We start from the raw sequence: 21,679 nt of genomic DNA on the forward strand, positions 1-21,679 counted from the left end.
GAATACAGCAGTCACAGCATTCGTTTCCTGACCTGGGAAAGCTGCTATAATTGTAGAGCCTTGTGCTCACAGAGGACTCGGGTTTGGCCGCTGGTTGCCAACAGGCATTGGTTGCTGTGATTTTCCCACCACTCTCTTCCAGCTCTTCGTGTTCCCAACCAACGCCGCGTCAACGCGTGGCTCTGAGCTCTGCACAATGTGGTTCAGCAGGAATTTCGTGTTCTTGCTGGAAACAAACGAAGCTCATCCCAGCTAGATGCAGAGATGCGAAGCAACTGAAGCAGAATTTGTGTGTGCTGGTTTGCGGATGCACATTTCTCTGCTAAGGGTATCTAAACTGAAACCATCGGCTCTCTTCATTCAGACAGAAGCTCAGGAGTCCATCTTGGCTCCATGTCACTCAGCTGTCAGGACCACACAAGGCTGAGGTTTGCCGTCCTTAACCCTGCCTCCTGGGCTGGTGGTGATTAATACAAAGCCACAGAAGCCACCACACCCCCTCGGATGGGAGCTTTGTCTCACTGACAGCCATCCTTGCAAGCAAAATTCTCCCAAGTAATCCCCTCTCCTTTTAATTTAAGCCTCCCAGATGACAAATACGGAAAGTGTAAATGGTTCCTCCCTCCCAGAGAGCCCCTAGAGATGCAAAGACTGAAAGAAATAAAAACAAAAATAAAAGCCAGCGTATTCCTCAAATCCTGCCTTTAGAAAAGAGCCTTTCCTCTCAGTGAAGCCTCCTCCAGTCAGTGAAGCCTCCTTCCATCTCTAAACGCTTTTCATCCAAGTACAGAGAAGGTTAAAAGCAACACGTTCACTCAGTTTGACATTTCCCAATTAAAGTTAAGGGATGACAGTGACTCCCATGAGCAGCACTGGAGAAGGGAGGAGTTCTCCAATGTGGAAATGCCAATATTTTTGGATACTCCCAATTGCTACTGTATAAGCTGTTAGCATCTCTCTTATCCCAGGGGCAAACTACTGCCTTGGGTCTCTTCTCAGTTTCATCTTCACTTTCTAGCCAGCAAGAACAATCATTCCACATCAACACCCCTCTTTCCTCCTTAAGCTCTTTTATAAATTATACACGGGATTTTATTTTCTGGGCCATTTCTGTGGAGCTCCTCTGGTTGTGTTTTTTCTCCTGAACCAGGATTCCCTCTGGAGGATCCGCTGCTGGCAACGCTCCTTCTGCTGCAATGCAGCTTGCTTGCAAGCCTCCCAGAAGGGTTCCAAGGGTGAAGCTGAACGCTGCCTACTCCCTAGCAGCACTGCACTTGACGATAAATACCTCCCTCATTAGCATGCTGAGCTTCATTAGTTCTGCTGCTTACCACCTAAAAGCATTCAAGTTGTGCTGAATTTCCAATTTCACAGCTTGCAGCGTGGTGCATTAGATACTTGAGGGTCTCCAGCCGTGGGGCACTGACAGCATTTACAGCGCTTTAAGTTTGCGAGCTGCTGGCTGTAAATCTGCTAATGTCTGTAAAAGAGGCAGCATGTGCCTCCGAGTGAACAAAGAAGCCATCCATACATTCCCTAAGAGTTAAAGGCAGCAGAGGGGCAAAATGATTGCCCAGCATCACTCACACGGTGTTGGTGACTTCGTGACCTCAAGTGGGAAGTCGGTGTCATCCTACAGACGTGGATTACCCAGCAGCAGGGAAGAAGTCAACCTACACTACAGAACACCATCAAGCCTGGGAAGCGCTCTGATCTCCCCATTCAACCTCCCTGCTTCTCAATTTTCACAGCACTTGCAAAATTGGAAGACTTTGATGTTCTCTGAATGTGGCTGCGATCGCTTGATGGTTCATAAGGCTCTTTGGGACAGAAGGGTAAGTGCAGGCTGTCTTCTGTTACCACTCTTGGATCCTCAGGAAACTAAGCTGAACAAACATAACTTTACTCACTGTTAGGTGAAAATAATGAATAACAAGCAATACGTGGAGCTTTTCAGCACTGATGATGCACACACTTGCATTCAAAGGGCAGTTCAAGCAGAAAGGCGTTGCAGACAGCAAACGGCTCAAAGGAGGACTTGTAGTTGGTCTCCTCAATGCATACACAGCATTATGGCTTTACAGGCATTTCATGGATTAATCACACAGAATAATTATCTCATGTTGAAGTGCCGATCTGGAATTAAAGAGATTAGTGTTTGGGTCTCAGCTCTAGAAGTTCTCACCCCTGGGGAAGTCGTATCAGCTCTGCATCTCGCCTTGCCATGAAACCTCCTTGGCATGACTGACTGAAGAACCTGAGAGAAGATGCCAGAGGGAAAGACCATTCCAAAGACTTTCTTTATCCCTTTTATATCTGCTATGAGGCACTGACTTGGGCTAGTCATGATTCTTTGAAGGAAGGCCTTCCATCTTAAAGGATATAAAACAAGCTTGTTTTATCCTTTAAATATAATCTACTGGTGAAGTACAATTTCCACAAATGCACCAGAGGATCATAGCATCATTTGAGTTGGAAGAGATCTATAAAGGTCATCCAGTCCAAGTCAAAGATGTGCAGAGCAATTTCAGCACAGTAACACATTTGATAGCATTATTATAATGTGTCTGTAGGCACAAAAGGTTGATCAGAAAAAAATCTGAAGCCAGTTCTTGGCCTAAGATCACTCTAACACAGAAGGGCATGGCAAGAAAAACTGCCCCCATACAGGTTTTCATGTCTGTATGTTGTGGTCTCCCTGATTTTGGGTCCTTACACATGGCTGTTCTTTTTGTTTCCTCAGCTCACATCACAAAATCCACTTCATTTAACCATCACAATGGATTCATTTGTAATTTGGTTAATCCACACTGGCTTGCCCATATACTCCAAGTGTCTAACATCCGGCCTTTGTCAGCTTGGTTGTCTACCTGTTCCTCTATAAAGAAAAGGGACATCCAAGACTTCTCAGAATTGCCTTCTTTGCTTCTGAGAAGCTCATTCAGCATGCAAAGTTGGGTTGGCAACCTCACCATCGTCCCAAATCCAAAACGCAGGCCAGATTTTGGTGAGGATGAAAAGGAAGGGAAAAGAGTGTGGGTAGAAGAAAAAGTTCAGTCGTGTTTCAGAGTGGCTGTTTCTTGCTTTTGAATCGAAAGCCAAAACTTCTATTGAATTCAAATTTGTGCCGTGCAGTTTGAAGAACATTCCTCCACCATGACAGGATACATCCAGCACGGGACACGAAGAAGCATTTGCTTTGTGTTTTGGTGGTAACATCTGCGTCATCCAAAACACAAAAGCTGTCATCATCTGACCCCGACAACAGGTGACAGCCACAACCACCAAGCCTTCCTCCCACACCCAGCACCAAATTGCACTGGGAGGGCTGCAAGGAGAAACCTCGCTGGGAGGACGCAAATCCCACAGGGTTTCAACCCAGCGTTTTTCCACCAATCTCCAACTGCCTTGAAAACATAATTAACATCACTTGTCTTTTGATTTTATCTCCATTTTCTCAGGTTGTAGGCTATCTGGGAGAGCTCTGGGTACATACATGTGGGTATGCACACCAGCACGTGCAGCTACTTGCCTGCAGTTACCAGCTTCTCAGTGCAGCTGCTTTTCTCAGGGCCTCCTTGGAAAACACAATGTGGTTAAGAACCTTAGGGAAATCTTCCTTCTTAACCCCGTGCAGTCACTGATAAAAAGATCTTTGCTCCCATTGTATCTCGCTGATACAGATGAGCTCAAATCAATGGAGCATTCAAGCTCAGGCTGAGCGCCCCGCATTCCCCGGTGTATTCCGACAAACTGCTCTCATGGGGATTTCAGAGGTGATAAAATGGCCCTTGGAGTTAAGGGAAAGATTTTTCTTCCTTTCTGAACATAAATGTTAAAGTTTTCTGAAAAACTGAATGATAATACTCTGAGAAAGTGATGGACATCCATACAAAAAAAAAAAGACCAAGACAAGTCTTACCCAGGCTCGAGGCTAACTCCCACTCCAGGCTATGTCCACAGCTGTCTCTTCTCCATGTACTCTTCTGAAATCACCCCCATTTGCTTTGAGATTTACCAAAAATAAGACATTTTCTATGCACAGGAAGGTCTTGGTGTACCACAAGAGGTGCAGACAGGCAGGTGAGCTGCACAGCAGAGGGTGCAGGCACAGAAGAAGAACATCAGTTTTAAGAAAAATGATGACCCTATAGGGTAGGTTGAGCACTGATCTGAATCAGAGAACTAGAACATATGTTGTGAAAGGGTTAGAGAATTCTATCCAAGAGAAAAAAAACAAAATGTTTCAGTCTTAAAGAACTTCCCTTTTCAGTGGAAAATTGCTTGCTACGAACTTGGACAGAAGTTTCTGAGCCAGCCCAGGCGGGGGTTCACCTACATATCCAAGCCAGAAAGGCCAAGAACAAAGCATCCAAACATGTCACCCTGCCAAAACCTCCGTGGTTCATCATCCTGAGTTCAACTTGAGACCTCCAACTCTGCTAAACATGGAAGAGTTTCCAAGAAAGCTCTGTTGGCAATGATCCTCAAATGCAGCTCCTGACCTGCAGCTCAGCTTCTTCGTGGATTCTGAGGGAATCATCCTTTCTGCTAGCCTAAGACTGAAATACCACAGCTTTTGAACAATGTGCTGCATTACTCTAAACATGACTATTTGTGGAAGCCTGGTTGCTGAAGGACAAGGCACCAAGCTGAGCCCAGCCGTGCCCCAGAAAACACTGGACTTCCTGGCCAGCTCTGTGCAGCACCCACAGTGCTTCCTTCCTACCATGCTGGGATCAGAGAAGTCATTCTTTTGGAAAAAGCTGTGCAAACCCAGGAGTGTCTGGGTGAAACTTTCCTGACCAGGGTAGAGTGGGGCAGGCACCAAACTCTAGGGATCCAGCAGGACTGAGCAAGCTTCACCCCTCAACAACGCCCTGCAATGGGATGCTGCAGCTCAAGACAGGAGGTACTGATGGATGTTAAAAAAACAGAGCAGCGTTCAAAGAATCACAAAATCACTAAGGTTGGGAAAAGACCTCTAAGATCACCAAGTCCAACCCCAATCCATCCCCACCATCCCACTGACCACATCTCTCAGTGCCACATCCCCACAGTTCTTCAAGACATCCAGGGACGGTGACTTCACCGCTCCCCGTGCAGCTGTGCCTGTGCCTGACCACTTTTTAGGAGAAGAAATGATTCCTAATATCCAGTCTGACGCTCCTCTGGCATAACTTGAGGCCATTACCTCTCATCCTATCACTAGTTATCTGAGTGTTGTTGCTTTTGTAACCGTGACACCACTGAGGTCTCTGCACAGAGGAGCTGTCCAACCTGAGAGCACGAAGACACTTGGGATCCCAAAGCTTCCAGTGAGAAAAACCAATGAGGTTTCAAACTTTGAAACTTTCTTACCTGCACACTGCAAATGCAAACTCCCTAGGTTTGCCACTGCTACACCCTATGGTAAATTTGAGCAGGAATATATGGGTGACATTGCTAAAAAAGTAGCCTGTGACAAGCAAACATGACCAGCGAAAACAATGCCCAAGAAGACTAGAGATACGTCTACAGGATTCCCTTCTGTATTCTTCTTGCAGTAGTTTTCCACCATAACATCCAAAACAGCATACTTTATAATCTGAATCAAGGTGAAACACTAAAAAATAACCCATAAAACAGTGCTGTAACACTGCCAGGTGGTAATGGCTATTTCACAGCCACAGAGTGAAAAGCCACTCAGCCCAATGCTCCTCTCCAATAGCCCATGAGAGTCAAAAAGCCCAGCAGGATCTGTGTGACACAGTAACAGCATCCACTGCTGTGCTTGGTCTAACAGCTCACAGTACCTGAAACAGTAGAACAAGCCCAGTAGGAGCCAAGCAGAACAGAAAATACACGTAGTAGAACAGTATGAAATTCATTTGAGTACATATGCACACATACACACACACTTCTAGACCTGGAACGCATTGCTAAGCATCCCACAGATTCAAAGAGAAGCATTTAGTCACCCATGAAAGCTACAACTCACTTCAGTTTGGAACAGAGGTTATCACACCAGGTTTGCTAAAGAATTCAAAGAATTTCTGCATGAAACCATAAATTGGTCAAGTTTGTGAAGCTTGCTGTGTCAACAGGAACCTACGTGAAAGTTTTAAGGAAATACCAAACCACATACACAAACTTCATCTCTAGACAGTGTGAATCTGCATACATAAAAGCCACAGCAACAGAAAATGCTTTGGAAAAGCCCTGTTTATAAAAATCTCCCCATTTCAAACACACATCTGAATTTGCTATACAATCCTAGAAGAACTTCAATCACAAGAACTGCCCACAGCCTCCCTGCTGGATGCTGGTTTTTAACTCACTATCATGCTGAGTAACATTGCTTCTTATTTCATGACCTTCCTTCTTACTCCATGACCCTCCTTTCATCAAAGAAGTTCTGTTCTTTTTTCCTCTCTTCCTCCTTAACAAATCTATTCACACCAGAATTATGCAACATCTGTGCCCAGGTAATTTCAACCTAATGCTGGTTTGTATGACCAAGAAAAAAAATAGCCTTATGAAAAACCCTTTTCAAAATAGAGCAAATATTAACATCCAACTCTGTACAACTTGCAACGTGAACTAAAAGTTCCAAAAATGACAGATTCATTCAAGGAAAAGTAAAATACTAGACTCATGAAGGTTTGCATCAAATCAAAGCCTTAGAAAGCTTAGTTCATCATGAACAAACTTGGAGAAAACAGAGTGGCTGCTGCAAGGCTTGGAGGTGTGAATCCACGAGACTTCTGCAAACTTGGCACCATCAAAGGCCGGTGCTGAGCTACAGCAGCCCCAGTTTCACATTCAAAGCACCAGGGTCACACTGTACCTTAGCAGGGACGCTCATCCAACTGTTCACCTCCTCAGGGCAATGGCCAAAGCTCTTCTGTTTGGTATCCAATCAGGACGACAACGGGTAGCAGACAATCAATCCTTATTAAGGCTGATGATTATCCTCGATGCGCCCTGGAAGAGAGAAACACCTGGTTACTGGCTTGTGCCAAGCTAAGTGAGCCAGCTCTCACAGATCAGCCACTTCAAGCAAATCATTTCTTTTTTTAATTGCCCTCAAAGGTTTCAACTTCATTGTGAATGATGGGGGCTGTCTCATACAACAGATCCTGAACTTATAAGAAATATCAATGTCTGCCTATGGTCTCCAGCTGCATGTTCCAAATGGAAGGTGACTTCCAGATTCTCTCTGACTGCTGGCATCCTAGTAGAGATTCCAAGGCATTCATGAGTAAGGAAAGCTTTTGTGTGCATTACTTGGAAAAAGAAGTGAAATAACTATCAGCTGCATTAAAAATGCTCACAAATTTAAGGAAAAAAGAGGAAAAGGCTCAAACCCACTGGCCAACCTGAAGCTTTTGTATTTATATACTGTCTATTTGAAGGAGTGTAATCAACCTCAAGACTGTGAAGTACCATGATTGTATCTGAATGATGTTGCATCTCAAGAGTAGATAACAAAGCCTAGATTTTAAGAAAACTTTAGTTCTGATGTAGTTCAACTTTTGAGTTTTGTCAGCTATGAGATCTTACTGTCTAAAAGTGTAGCACAGTGTTTATAAGGTATACTCGTTCTTTAAATTTATTTGCAGCCTTCCAGTATTAATGGCAGCTTATAATCAGGAGGGAGACCAGCTTTTTATGCCAGTAGATAGTGATAGGACAAGGAGGAACAATTTTAAACTAAAAAAGGCAGATTTGGGATAGGTGTTAGGAGGAAATGTTTTAAGGTGGTGAGGCCCAGAAAAGCTGTGGGTGTCCCATTCCTGGATGTGCTCAAGGCCATGCTGGATGGGGCTCTGGGCAATCTTGCCCACAGCAGGGGCTTAGAGCTAGATGACAATATTTAGGTCTCTTCCAATCCAAGCCATTCTATGGTTCCATGATTCTATGAGTAAATCCATGGACTTCTAGCACTACAAACAAGAGGTAACAGGCTTACATTGTACCAGAGGAGGTTCAGGTTGAATATTAGGAAACATTTCTTCTCACAAAGAGCAGCCAGGTGCTGGTACAGCTACCCAGGGAGTGGTGGGGTCACCATCCCTGGGGGTATTCCAGAACTGTGGAGACGTGGCACTAAGGGATGTGGTGGTGGGGTGGGTGGGGGTGGGCTTGGCCATTTTACATGACTGGATCTTCCAATCTTAATAATTCCATGATTATATTAAGTACATCTGGAAGTACACCATACTGCAGAAGCCAGGTAGAGTAAGAAGAGCTGAAGACCATTTGGGGTGTAGCCCGATGTTATCCACTCAGTTAATAAACCAGGAGCTTACCAAATGAAAAATTAGTCCTAAAGTGCTCTGTTCTACAGACAGAACAACAAAGAACATACATTGCTTGGCCTAATGCTGAAGAAATCTCCAGCCATATCAGATTTTGCATCCCAAACTACTCCACTTAACCCTAAACACGACCTTGTTTTCTCTTCTCTAGACAAAGTAAGGTTTGGGAGCAGCACCGGGACCTTCTACTGGGCCAGGCAGAGCCTCATCTCAGGCACTGTGTGCAGGTTGGGCACCACAATATATAGGCATCAAACTATTAGAGAGCATCCAATGGAAGGCTATGGAGATGGAGAAGGGTCTGTAGGACAAGGCGCGTGAGAGGCGATCTCCAATCTAAGGGAGGAGGTGAGGGGCTCTTCTGGAGCTGTGAGTAAGTTAGCAAGGAGGAATGAAAACAAAAACAATTCCACTGAGCTGGTGGAAGAGACAAGTGGATTATTCCCTTGGCAACGAGTTTAATGGGACCCAGTTATTTTCTCAGCCATTCAGTTCTACACACGTTCAGTTTCTGTGTGTTGCTCTTCCCAGTTTTAGATTTCATTTTCAATCAGAGCTCACCACACCTCCCACACATCTCAACACCAAACCACACAAGCTGCGTTGCGATGAGGCCGGGTTGGTCTGAGATAGCTCAAACACCTCTGCTGCTTTTATACTGATTTCATTTTTGTACAGTGATTTAAAGTGAGAGGAGAAAAAGAGTAACTTTGGGACTGCAAAGAGCAACGGTGCGATTAGAAGGATCAGTCGTGTCTGCAGAGTCTTATTACAAGTAATTTATATGCAAGCAAAAAAAAATATTCCCTATTTTCCTAGGAAAATGCCAAATTCCATAGTGATTTACACGCTTTGCAAATCTCATTGACTTCAGAGGGAGAGCCTGCAGTATAAATCACTGGACTGCAGCCTCCCAGCAACATGGAGTAATCCCCTCGTATTTCACCTTCCACAAATCCTAGCTCCAAACAGGTTCTATCATTAAGACCCCGTGTCCCCAGCCACAGACATGCAGCATGCAGCCAACTTACCAGACCTCAGCTCCCCTATAACACAGAATTGCAGTTGGCATTTGCTCTGGGATGGGGCCAAGCAGTCGTTTACAACAATAGGGCAAATATTACAAATAGAGAACAGAGGGAAGAAGGTGAGAAAAGTTACCATTGATTTGAGTATGGGGGAAAAATACCCACACCCTTCCTGAGGCCAGAAACACTGAAGCTTTTTAGAGTGGCTTATTTGAAACAGCTATGGAAAAAGGATCAATGCTTGAGCAATTTAACCATAGCAGATAAACTGTTTCCTCAGACCCAAACTGGAAGGGTTTTCCCCCAGTTCTAGCTGTGGTCCATTAACCCATATTCCCTCCCCACTCAAGCCTAAGCTGTTTCACAGACTCTCACGGCTCCAATGTTCTATTTTAAATGGGCAATTTTGACACATTAAAGCTAAGCAGTTACACTTTTATTACCCTATTATACAGCACTGTGACAGATTTCCCTAAAGAGCTGATGGTAAATCACAGCCCAATTACGGGCGGGTAAACTAATGAGAACAAGAGAGAAATACATGGGGAAAAGCCACGATGACTTCACGGCGAGACCTCACCCATGACACAGGGCTTTGTGGGGCAGCATCCAGCGTTCAATGAGCCATGAGTTTTCACTATCTTCTGGACAAGGTTTGGCTTTTCACCCTCCACAGCCCAGAAGTTGCCCCAAACCCATCCTCTGATACAACTGAGGGCATTTGATTATAGCTGGTTGAATGCTTTCCACCAACGTCACCTTGCTCAGATGATGGATGCAATCAGTTTCCCAGCTCAGCCCAGTCAATGTGGGCTTGGGATAACCCCAACCCATGCACAAGGGAAGGGTTACGAAAGCAGATGCTCAAGGCCAATGGAAAGGAACCCATTGGAAGGTCCAGCACTGGGGCACCGTGCTCCTCTCCCTTCCATTTGTATTAACAAAGCCAGGAACATGTTACAGAGGAGGCTTTAAAACCCCCACAGAGCTGCCAAAAACATCAAATTAGAGCACAGTCAGAGCTCATAATAAATTCACCCAAGTGAACCACACTATTGTTTAGTTACTTTCTTGGGTGAAACCAAAATGATGAAAGTAAAGGTCTACCAACACTTACACCCAAAACACTTCCTGCCCTTGCACAAATCTCTACTTTGTTTGAGTTTCAGTGGTAGGTGGGCACACAGATCACAACTTGTGAGAGATAGATAACTGCTGCTAAAGTGGAGGGCTCTGTCCCTCCTTCCACCCTTAATGAAAAGCACTAAAAATGTCATTCTGAAAGAGCTTTGCTTAAAAACCATCCCAGCATTCACAGTGGCAGGTAGAAAGTTCAAAAAAAAGTTAATTCAAAGCAGCAAGAGAGCAATGATCTGGCCATTTCTTGTTTGGACGCCGCTGTACCCACCAGCAAAGCTGTGATCATGAAGTGCTCTGTGATTCAAATTTAGCTGGATTTATGCAGCTACTCATCTCCCTACAGAAGGTTCAATCCATCGCTGAATCCTACAGGGAAACCTGAATCTCCCTGTGTCACAGAGTCACTGAGGTTGGAGAAGGCCTCTGAAATCACCCAGTCCAACCCCAACCTACCCCACCATGCCCACTGACCACGTCCCTCAGTGCCACATCTCCATGGGTCTGGAACACCTCCAGGGGTGGTGGCTCCATCACTCTTTGGAGAGCTGTGTCAGTGCACACCTTCTGGAAAAGACATTTTTCCTGATATCCAACCTGACTCTCCCATGGGACAACTTGAGACCATCCCCTGTCATCACAGCTAACTGGAAGAAGAGACCAACCCCACCAGCAGGAATGGATTACTCATGGTCACAAGTTGGAAGTAAAATTAACCTTTGGAGGCCAGCATGTCCCAGGAGAGCAGGTCAGACCCAAATCACTCCTCTGCACAGAGGCTTGGAATCTGCTGGCCTCTCTACTTCCATCACCCCGGTAATTATTTTAATTTGCAGCTTCCTGATCTTGGCAGAGAAAGTCTTAAGAGCCCAATCAAGAACAATTAAATGCAAGAATGAAATGAAATAAGGTGCCAAAAAGGGCTGATGTCTGCTCCTCTACCCTTTAAGTTGAATGAAAGATTAAAAGCTCAGCTTACCAGCTCCCAAGCAAACCTACAGAGGAAGGCACCATCAGAAGAGAGATCTCAAAAGCCAACTATATGTGTAGCTAAGCTCTGCTAGAGCCCCAGGATGCAGCCCTGCTGTCCCCATGAGCTGGGAGAAGCGATGGCTCAGCCATCCTTCCCAATGCCACGATGCTAAGCAGCCAACCATGCAAGTTTCTACATCACAAAATACACAGGGTTAATGCACCCATCCAGGAAGGAATTCTGGGGATGCTCCTCTTTCTCAGGACTCCTCACAGGTTTCATTTTAAGATATTCCCCGGCTCTTGTTATTGCCTGGCACCTTGTTTGCTCATGCTCTGCCTAAGCTGCCAACCACAAATTAAACACTTCAGTTAAAGCTAGACACACGATGCTCATCTTGCACCTTTAATACTTAGTCACTAGAAACCCAACATCTGTTTTGCTTTGAGGCTTTCAACAGTGACTCAATGTTATCTACAGTTTTGGACTGCTGAAGATAAGCGTTCCAGAGGCTTTTCCCTCCCCCTAGCAACAGGGCTGCTTGCTTTCAGATGCAAGAATCAACCTCAAACACATGTTAGAGGCAAAGTTACTCAAGTCTGAAACAAGTTGAAGAGGAAGCATCCGACTCAGTTTTTTTTTCAGCTGAGGATGAAGCTTATAAAGGGGCTTACAGAGCCCCTGCTCTGTTTACAGTAATCACAATAAATGTGCTGCAATTAAAGTGACTCTGAGCATGAGCCCCCCAGCCTGCAGGCAGTCCCGGAGGGTTAGCTGTGACTTAACCTTTGCTGCCTTCAGGCTCAGCAGATAATGAAGCACCACGCATCTCCACCAGCAGCAAAGCACCTGAGGTGGATGCACAGCTCTAGAGAAAAAAAAAGACACAGCAGCAGGAAATATCCCCACACCCAGGGACCCAATTAACTCACCGATGGAAGCCAACTTGTATCCTATTAACAAGGGAGACGCTGTGCAGGCACAAAGGCATGCACACCTGGGGAAAGGACTTCAAGGGGAACATACATTAGAGGTATGTGCAAGGGAAGAGTCTGGACACAGCCATCCCTCGTCCTGCTGGAAGGGATCTGTGCAGCATCACAGCCAGCTGCCACACCAACCACGGACAGCCACTTCCCACCCATCTGTCAAGGGCTAATGAGCAGAATCCCCTCTAACCAGCAGGCTGGGAAACAAATCATAGATTCATTAAGGTTGGGAAAGATCTCTAAGATCATCAAGTGCAATCATCAACCCATCACCACCATGCCCACTAAAACCACGTCCCCAAAGCGTGGGTCTGACATGTGCTTCCCTCAGCCAGCGTTGGCTTTGTGAGGTTGCAGCAGCTCCCACATTAGATGTGGTCACGTCACGCTCAAAGGGTTTTATGATCCATGTCACCTTCTGCAGGCAGATAAGTGGCACCGCCATTTAGGATACCATCCTGTGAACACCTCTGGGTGATGGAAATTCGAAAGGCAGCATCGATCCCCGGCTCCCAGCTGCTCCATATTCAGCTCCTAAACACTAGTATGTACCCAGTGCTGTCAGAATGCTCATGACAGACCAGATGTAAGACCCATCAACTCACTTTCAGTACAGGAGGGCTACACATACTGGAGAGAGCCCAGTGTAGGGCCACCGAGGTGCTGAAGCGTCTGGAGCAGCTCTGCTGCAGGGGAGGCTCAGGGGGATCTCACCCATGGCCACAAATCCTGGCATGGAGGTACAAGGGGATGGAGTTGGGCTCTGCTCAGTGCTGCCCAGCGCCATGCTTTGAGGTACTGGGCACAACCTGGAGCCATCCAAATAAGATTCTAACATGCAAAATATCCTACAGCAACTTGCACAGCTCAGCCCCACTGATGTGGGGCCATCACTGAGGTGATGGCACGTAGGGGAAGATGCTACAGAGGCAGCACCAGCAGCTCAAGTCTGACGATGCCTGCAACTCAGAGCTCCCCTGAGCTCTCACCCTGGGTTCCCGTGTTCATACACACTGATAGAAACAAGCACTGCCATACAAACCTTCCAGACTCAAACTCTGCTCCTCATTAGTACTCAGCAGGCAAAGAAGCAGAAGAACTGGTTTGAAAAGAGAAGAGGAAAGAAAATACAGATGACTCTCGATAACACGTCTAATTAATAAAGCACAAACTCGACAGGCTGGTTTAGTCTGTGCATCCCATCTGCTTTGACTTCAGTCACGATGCTTCCCATATCCACAAGCACCCTTTTCCATACGGATATTCTCGCGTGCTGACAAGCTGACGGCGTGCCTTCAGCACCCGGGCACATATGTTCCCCTATGGCATCACCACAAACCCTTATGTTCTTATAGGAAGAAGGGATAAACAACTGAAGATACCACTGTCCTGTGTGCAAAGGATGGTCCCCCAAAGCCTACAAACACAATATTTCTATCTGAGTTTGCCATAACTCTTCACAGCCAGCTGCTCTCCACGGCCCTAGATAAGTGCTTATCTTCCTGCAGGGCCATAACCTCATAAATGCTGACATTATTTACTCTGTCGCGCTTTAAGTGACTTTGCAATCAACTCAAATGAAGTGCTGGAGTAAAGGATGATTTATAATGATTTATTTGTGGAGTAGCTGTACCTCCCTATGGTCAGCACTTAGAGTTACAACTCCCAAAGATCAGCTTTAGACAAGGGCTTCATCCTTGTGTCTTCCTGGTGCTCCTCCTGGAAATGAATGGCAGAGAAGAGACAAAGCACAGAGTCCCACCAGCACAAAGCACCCAGACACTCCCACAAACATGCCCTATGATTTTATGATTCTGTGCCCTAAAAGTCTCAACAAAAAGGAACGGATGAGTAACAAAACCGAGGAAGCAGGAAACCCCATTGAAGCACAGGTCAGTGGAGGAGGCAAGACAAGACGCGAGATGGAGAACACCAAGCATCAGCAGCAACACAATTAAGCTGCTCTGCAACTTGAAAGGAAATGGAAAGGAGGTCAGGAGGAGGTGCAGTCAGCTTAACATCACGACTACAGCAGGTGTGCTGAGATCCAGGCGTGCCATGAGAAACACCTAAGTGAGTTCAGTAAATGGCAAGTTCTGTATCGAAGCAACATCCATGCTCCCCTGAAAAATGGCAAGAGCAAAAAGATTCCTGTGTCCCATTACTACTGGCTGAGAGGTTTTACATCTATAAGTTCTGAGACTTAGAATCATAGAATGGCTTGGGGTTGGAAGGGACCTCAAGGATCACCAAGCTCCAATCCCCAGCGTAGCACTTGGTGTCAAGAGCATAGGGAACAGAAAACTTGCCCCTCAAATCTATACAGCCTAGCAGAGCACTTTTCCCTCTTCCTCCATAGTTTTGCAAGCTGGAAACATCCACTTTATAACAAGCATTAGGAAAGAGGCAAGGGCAATTTCTATCATAGAATCATAGAATCACCAAGGTTGGAAAAGACCTAAAAGATCATCCAGTCCAACCAGTCACCTATTCCCAATAGCTCCCACTAAACCATGTCCCTCAACACAACATCCAACCTTTCCTTGAACACCCCCAGGGTCCACCACCACCTTGGCACCTCCCTTGGCAGTCCATTCCAGTGCCTGACCACCCTTTCTGAAAAGTAATACTTCCTATGGTCAGTCACAGGCCTCCAGAACAAGAGGAAACCATTGACCAAGTGTTGCTGATAGTCCTGATGTGCTCACAGACAGGCTGAGTCATTTATCCCAACTAAAAACCCAATACAAATACCAATACAACTCAGTCTGCTCGAGATGGCAGTTCTCTGGTTTTTCTCAGGTCAGGAAGCTGCAGGGTTTCATTGCTATGGGTGAATTTCATGAAAGCAAATCTTTCAGCAACCTGAAAGGCTCAAGAGGCAGAGAGGATACAGTGAATGCCAGATAAGCTGCTACTGTATGACAGTGCACACAGGTACAAGAGAAGTTTAACCAGAACTGTGAGACTACTCTGAGCTGGTACAGGGGGAAACCAGGGCAGCAGCCAGTGCTTTGGAATAGGCACAGCAACGAGTTTCCACAGGAACTTGTTTCTTTAAAGACAGATCTATTAGATCATCCTGTCCCCTAGAGTACGTTGTTTCCTAATGTTCTGCCCAGACCAATTTCAAATGTCAAAAGTAATGTGGGGTTTTTTTTTTGCTTTTTTTTTTGGTTTTGCTTTTTAACTTTCCTCCCTGCAGAGCCTGTTGAGGATGAGAATTTTAAGCTCTGCTCTGTCTTTCACATTAAAAATGCAATTATCGGGGCAGCCTGACTGCAGCATCTCCTGTCACACAGATTCTGCTGCAGGAGGCTGGAAGAACAGCTTGCTTTTCAAATGGAGTTAGAAAAATTAATACAAGTCTTTCAGAGCTCAGTGTTCACACGCCAATAAAATGCAGGAAAGGCATGTGCAGCCTCTAGGGAAAAGCATCCCTTACAGAAAGCCATCCATGTGGTCTTAAAAAGCACATGGTGCAAGGCCCTTGAGAAGTACTTACCCTGAAATGCTCACTACTTTTAAAACAGACTTCTTCCTCTTGCTTTTCAATCTTCTCATCCAGTTAGTGAAGTAAAATCTTACCTATATAAAGGAGATTTTTAGACTCGTATCTCCTCTGGATGCAAGAGATGTTTGGCTGAGGAAAGTCATGGAGCAGAAGACTAAAGTTAAAGTAGCTTCGACTCCTCTTCCTGGATACAAAGGCTGCAAAGCATCTTGCAAGATGTAGCTTTTGTATAACCCTAAGTGCAAATTACCACTACAAGCTGGAAACATCTGGATCTAAATAGTTAAACAAGATAGCATTGTTGGGTCACATCTGGTTTCCACATTTTCTACCAAAAGGACAGAAAAGGCACCCATCAGGGTCACACGTTTGGCTGCAGCTCACTCAGAGCCCCCTCACACTGGATAGCCAAAAACCAAAGGATGCAACCAGCAGGAGTGCTCCCTTCCTCAGCTCCCCATGCCCAGGCTGTCCTACCCTGCGCCAGACGTGGTCCAACACCTACAGGATGGATGGAACAACAAAGCAGTCTTTCCAAACCAAGAATGCCTCAATCTTACTCCATCTCACCTTCGCCACGTGACAGCTTATCAGCTCTACACACACCTTAATTTCCTCTTGACAGTGGGGAAATAGCACTGCCTGCTCCACTGAGAATTAACTACTGAAGCAGCGATGGTGTGCCTGAACTCCACCAAGCCCCTGCTCCATTTTAAAAGAGGAGAACACCTGGCTATGATGAGACAGGGCTTGACCCCCAGTTATTAAGCAGAAAGTACAAATATTAAGCACAAATATCAACGGTGAAATAGGCTCAGCTGGTGGCAAGAGGAGGTCACAGCACAGGAGAGAATCACTGAAATCAGCCACGTCTGGCCTTCAAGGATGTCAAGGTTTAGCATCTAATTATTAATAATGAATCCTCCGCAGTATGTTGTCTGCTAGGAAAAAAAAAGGAGAAGTGTTGCTTTTTCAGCTGCCCATTATATAAATGGAACTGAATGAGCCCCACTTCAGAACAAGTAAATCTCTTTCATATCAAGCATTAGGCGGCTCGAGTGGGAAGCAGCGGCGTCGTTAGGCATTAGACATCTTCTCCTTGGAGAAGAGACGTGAGGCTTAGTGTATTTCAAAAGCCAGCACTCCAGCAACCAGAGAAGCACAAATTCATATTTAATTTTGCATCCTTCCCTCCCCAGACAGCAAGCAGGCTGATCTGATCCAACAGGAATACTCACCCCAGCCCCTTCCTGAGCACACAAGCCTGCAAATAAGGCAGGCATCAGTAAATGGAAGCACAATGGGAAGGGCAGGAGAGTTCATGGAAGAGAGCTCAAAGAAAGGAGTATTAAGGATTTTCAGCTCCTCTGTTTGAAGCCAGGGAAGACTTGACAACTAGGCACCTTTGCACTCAAAGGTGCTAAAAAACAACGCTGCTCAGAGGAAAACTGCAAGTAGAAGAATGAAGTGAGCAAGTGCTCAACACAAGTGTGATTTTTGTGAAAACAATTTATGGAACAGATTCTTAAAAGGAAAGGAGAATGGGCGAAGAAAGGGCCAGATGGGTACTGCCAAACTTTCTGCCTGTAGATACCTCATTACAAGACCTCCTTTTGGCTCTTGGCCATGGACACATGCTCAAGAACTCAATGGAGAGGCAGGATCCAAGAACAGCTCAGAGCAGGGAGGTAAAAATGGATGAAAACGGATCCACAGCATCTTCTGTGGCCCCATTTGCAGACCTGGAGTTGAAGACAGAGTGAGGAGGAAGGGTTTGGCAGCTGAAGCAAAGACGGACGGAAAACCAGGAACTTCTAAGCTAGGTCCAAATTAGGATTGACCAAAACTGTGCTCAGAAATGCATTCAGGTGGCTCTTTTCTTTTCCCCCATACCATTACTTTCCAATGCACCAGGCCTCTCCCTTCTGCCAAATGCTTCTACTGCTGGGATCAGCACAGAGATGGAGTTTGGTGTCATGTCCAACACAGAAACAACTTTTAGAACATCCAAAGGGAGAATGCACTTCATATAGTTCAAATTCTTCATAGGCTTTGGAGAATTTAATCCAGTGTACTGCTTTCTTCAAAGCAATACTAGGTCCCAGCTACCAGCAACGAGAAAATTGATTCCAATGTAACACCCAACACTAGAGTCTGATGGGGTCATTTGTAACCACACACAAAATGACCACAGATAAACTGGGGCTGCAGGGTAAGCATGAGAACAGGCTGAAGAGCTCCAAAAGGTCCCCAAAAGACTCATTCGACAGGTACTTGAAAAACCATCTCACCTTGGACAAAAGGAATTGATGGGACAGCTCTTAGAATGCAGAGATACGAGTTGGCAGTCCAAGCTCAAGAGATGAGCTTGTGTCACAGTCTGAGGAAGGCAACCTGTTCCAGTGCTTCACCACCCTTATCTAAAAAACCTTTTTCTTGTGTTCAATCTAAATCTCCCTTCTTTTAGTCTGAAACCATGCCCCCATTCTCCATCTCACACAAAGCAATTGCCCAGCCTGTTTCTCTGGAATCACACAAGTTATGGCGTGCTGTCAGTACTACCTGCATCCCGAGGATGGCAGCCAGTCCATAGGATCAAAGGACAGGGGAAAAACCTCTTAATGTAATCATGGCCAAAAAGCATCTTCCTGGGAGGGAGGATTTGTGATTCTGTGGCTTCGTGCCATTGGAGATGCTGGAGAAAGGGAGATAAAGAGGCAAGAATGCTCCAGTCCTGTTATTTCAGCAGTTCCCGTTACTTCAGCCTTCCTTTCATAGAATCATAGAATGGCCTGGGTTGAAAAAGACCACAATGATCATCTAGTTTCAACCCTCCTGCTGTGTGCAGGGTCTCCAGGGACAGCTTGTGAGAGTGGCAATAGAGGCTGAAGTGACGTGGGCAGTGTCACCTGTAGGATAGGACCAGGCACAGCCACCACTGGCATGGCACAGTTACCATGAGAAGATCTTTCTGCGTTGGATGCAGATGGGGAAAAGACCTCCATGTATCAATTAAAGCTGGTTCTTGGGTGATGTCCACGTTTGTCATTAATTACTTGCAGTTCTGATGCTGCGTTGCCTTAATGAAGCAGCAGAGCAAGAAAAATTCAATATAAAATATAAAGAGGCCATCTCAGTGGTCCAGCAATACGTCTCCAATGCAAGAGGATGGCATTTTGGCAGACAAGATTTCAGCAATCAGATCCATTAAATCCCTGTTCTACATCGTGTTCCTTGACCTGCTGGGCTGCAATAAGTTTCCAGTACACACAGCACAGAGTCCTCATGTCAGCAATTGCTGGGAAAGCTGCACTGCAAAGCACGTTAATGAAGCAACCTGAAAGGCTACAAAAAGTGATTTTAAGCATTCTGTCCCAAACTGAATCAAACTATCAAAAGGTGAGAACCAAACTGTTCCAATCAATTTACTTCCAAAGGTTAAACTAATGGAAGAACAAACAGGAATACACAGATCCACTGCCCTGTAGTGGGAGACTGAGAGGAGCAAAATCAGAATGTAGGAAAACCATACACAAAACCTCAAACTAAAACAATGCTGATTGTGAAAACAGTCTTCCCATTTCTCCCCTACATAACCTTAGAAAATAATTTAACCTCAGAAACCAAAGCTCACCAACTGTTTTCCAGCTACCAGTGCCTAAGAACAAGCCCCCACCACTGAGCCACGGCTTCCCAACCTGCCATCAGAATGAAAATGCAAATTCTACACGGCGACTGGGATTAAAAACATCTCTCTGTCTGTAACTAAATAGGTTTAAAGTCCTCTCAAGAGAAAATCTTGAGGATTATCCGTGCTTTCCAATTTATTATTCATTCCCAATTCACTTCTATTCATCTCACACTCATCATTCAGGCTCGGTGTTTGTGGTGTTAGCACCTTCTAGGAGGTGGGTGTGAAGTTGCAGCAGGGACATCACTTGGCCACGTCACTCCTTCCTCCACCTTCTCCACGGATAGGGCTGAGTAAACTGAAAACCTTCCCCACCTCTCCTTGGGTCACATCATCAGTTATCACGATATTGCTTATCAGAAAGCCCACAAGGACAAGATTGCTGTTTCACAGGGTGAGCTAAGAGATGCCCGGCTGCCTGCAAGCCATTGCTGTGATTAATAGCAGGACTTCAGGCTGGTGTAATGCACATCGAGGCCAGGAACAGATTTCCTGGCTGCAGAAAGCTCTCTAACATGAACTATGACGTAATTTACTAACACAAATTAGTAATAGCACCCCTCAGCCAGCTGCAATTTGTGAATGAAGTGTTTGAAATTCCCAGAGTACAAATCAAGACGCTGACTCTGAACAGCAGGATCTCAAGCGAGGGATGGACCCCACACAAACGCAGAGAGAAAGGAGGATCCCTTTGCAAGCACTGTGAGGCTCATCACACAGCCCCATCACGGAACTGCAGCTGTTATCAGTGTTCCCAAGGCAGCAATATCCCAAAAAGCCCCAAAGCTACCCACGCTCCTTCCAGCCCATCCCATACACATCACTACTGATCGCTGATCTTCCCACAAAGGTAAAGGCAAGAATGTGTGCACACACCAAGCTGCATGCTGCAAAGTAAGAGGAAAAACTGGGTGCTGGGGATGCTTGATACAAGCCTTGGGAACCCTCTCCACGTTACCTGTAGTCAGGAGATCCCAATTTCTTGCATAAGCACTCAATGAGGGCAAGCATATGGGCAAACTCCAGAGACCTCCGACCTCTTGCAGCTGAGCCACGTGCCCCAGGAACCTCAGCTGGCCCCAGGGCAAGGTCACTGCTGGTGGGGTGGAGACCAGACTGAGCAAAACCCTTGGGCTTGAGATCATCCCGACAATCCTGACTCTGAGAGGTTGTTTCGAAACAGCAGGCGTGATATGGGAAGGCAGCCACCAAAAAGAGGAGGCACTCTCAGCTGCAGGACAACCCAGTGCTGATTGATTCACTGCTCATACCTGAGCCGAGGCTTCCTGTCACCTATTACTTCATGTGGATACACAGAGCCCACAAGCTTGAACACGTCAAACTCCTCCTTTTCACACTGGTGTGCTGCCACAGCTCCTCAGTACCTTTCCAATCTGGCCTCTGAGGTAAACCAGTAAGAGGGTGTTAAGAATGGCAAATGTTTCAGACCCCCAAGTTACAGATATGGGCTTTAACGTTCCTCAGCACCCATTCAAACTGAAAGAGGGAGGTTTAAATTAGATGTTAGGGGGAAATATTTCACTCAGTGTGCAGTGAGGCCCTGGTATTGCTGCCCAGATTGCTGTGGGTGCCCCATCCCTGCAGATGCCCAAGCCTATGGATCTCATGGAGGGCAACCAGCCCACAGCAGGGGTTGGGTGGGCTTTAAAGTCCCTTCCAACCCAACCATACTGTGATTCTGTGATCTCAGTTGCAGCACATCCCATGGCTGCTGGGGTTCTCAGGCATGTCCCATTCCAAGTAGGGATGCAGGATGAGGCTCTGTTCTCACTACCTGCAGTGGCAACAATGAACCTACCAGCACAGGGTGGTGTTATTCATCTTGTGCTTCACGGGTCATCGCAGTGGAAGCCAGGAAGGATGCCTGCACCTCGCCTTTGTCAAACAGAGGCGAATTTCAGGTGAAGGAATTTGGCAAGCAAATGAAAAGAGATCAGGGCTGTCTAACCAGAAGACACAGGAACGTGGTTCTCCCTCCCAAATATGCCCTCAGCTCCACCTCCCTGCTCCCTCCCACCTGCAA

General features: G+C 46.0%; 1 protein-coding gene across 1 annotated transcript in view; it reads right to left on the minus strand.

Annotated features, from left to right (window-relative positions):
* PTPRA (protein tyrosine phosphatase receptor type A) overlaps positions 1-21,679 on the minus strand; it is a 95,825-nt gene that overhangs the window by 70,267 nt on the left and 3,879 nt on the right. Inside the window, exon 2 of the mRNA XM_042812058.1 lies at positions 6,830-6,966. The gene's annotated coding sequence lies outside the window, so the exon portion shown is untranslated. The remainder of the gene's footprint in view (positions 1-6,829; positions 6,967-21,679) is intronic.

This window comes from Centrocercus urophasianus, unplaced genomic scaffold (assembly GCF_019232065.1).
Source record: "Centrocercus urophasianus isolate 14NV4802_14NV808 unplaced genomic scaffold, USGS_Curo_1.0 seq_13, whole genome shotgun sequence".
Taxonomy (NCBI): domain Eukaryota; kingdom Metazoa; phylum Chordata; class Aves; order Galliformes; family Phasianidae; genus Centrocercus; species Centrocercus urophasianus.